This window comes from Populus euphratica, unplaced genomic scaffold, assembly GCF_000495115.2.
Source record: "Populus euphratica unplaced genomic scaffold, PopEup_1.0 scaffold56.1, whole genome shotgun sequence".
Taxonomy (NCBI): Eukaryota; Viridiplantae; Streptophyta; class Magnoliopsida; order Malpighiales; family Salicaceae; genus Populus; species Populus euphratica.
In genome coordinates this window covers 313,541-315,299 of record NW_011499930.1, presented here as the reverse complement: position 1 = coordinate 315,299, position 1,759 = coordinate 313,541, and positions in this window count along the sequence as shown.

The window sequence follows — 1,759 nt, the reverse complement described above, 5'->3', positions numbered from 1 at the left end:
AAGCAGGAAAGAGAAATCCAAGCAAGTTATAAACTAATGAACAGACACTGTAAAATTCAATCATGATTCAAACCTAAAAAAAAAATGAGCAATTATCCACTTTAAGTTACAAAATAATGGAAAGATTTAACCCTAAACAAAAAATAATCTAGCAAAAGTAACTTTAAGATAGCAAAGAAACCAACAAGTCGTCAATAAAAAGATCTAGTAAGTCAACAACAAAAAGATTAAGCAATAATATAAGTTTCTTCTTCATCAAGTTTTTATGGACCTTGCAATGTAATTAAATTCATCATTTTTTTACAAATAAACAAGTGAAAATTAAAAAAAATTAGCAAAACAAACCCTTAAAATACAACTAAAATGTATGACTTTTTTAAGCTAACAAAAACAGTTAATTATATTTCTCACCTAGTTTTTTGCAAAAATCAATACAAACACACCATCAATATATGCATCCAAATTAATAGCCTAATCTTTATATCATATTCTTGTTCCAATATCAAATCAAACATATAACCATAAATATACCTAACCTAGCCCATATCAAGCACAAAAGCAAACAATATATAAAGAAAATTCTTGTTTTATACATCAGATCAAACAACAAAAGTAATCTTTCTTTAAATAACAAGAACCAAGCTAGGTTTACATGTACAAAGTTCTATCAATAACATTCCTTTTTCTTGGTAAAAATGTATGTCTATTAATCTTTTTAATTGTCGGGTAATGTTGAATCTCTTTTCTACTTTACCTCACTAATAATCTTGAAATGTCATAAGCTATTTTGTATTGATTTTGTGTTATCAATAACAATAATATTATTTTTCTTTTCAAGATATAAGTTAAAGATAGATCTAGCCTTTAACAATTAATAAAATAAACAAACTTGGAAAGAAAATTATCATCACCTCAATAGATTTTATTGATTTTATAAAGGAAATAAATAGGGAGAAAGCCTAAGATGAAAGGGGTGACTAGATCTGTTTTTTTACGATGCACCTGATCGATAAGAGAGAGTCTGAGACACCGGTTCAAAGAGAAACAACAGGCAATGTGAAAAAATAAAAGAGTCATGCTTAAGAGTACGAGTGGATGTATATTAGATTAAAGTACTCCAACGAGTTTCCTTAAAAATCTACTTTAGATTTTATTAGTGCAATTTCATTCAAGCATGTTTGTTGTGTTTTAAAATTATGTCTTGATCTTATGTTTATGGTATTTACTTATTTGTATCTTGCAGTTAAACTAAATAAACAACAAATCTGAATTGACATTAGGTTCTGATATCTAGAAGAGTTCAATGAAGTGGTTTTGTTCAATGACAATTATAAAGAAGGTGATGTATATAAAAATAACAATAGAAAGACAGCAAACACATGCAATTTTACGTATAGATTTATTACACAAAAAATCTAATTTAAAATTTTATTATTAAATATTCTTTTCAAGTAGTATGTCCTTTTAAAAAATTTACAACTCTTTAAATTAATTTTAAAACTAACTTAAACAAACTAGATCGTTTGTTTACTGGAAAATAGTTTTTTTTTTAAGTGAATTCCAGATAAGTGAATTTTGGGAAAGTGAATTACTTTCTGATGTTTGGTAGTGTAATGGAAAATAAGTTGGAAAACAGTTTCCAGTGTTTGGTTATGTCATGGAAAATGAGCTAGAAAATAACTTATTAATATTTTATTTTTCTCAAGTTTATTAAAATAATAAGGAACAAATCTTACAAATTAAATAGTTGAATGAGAAT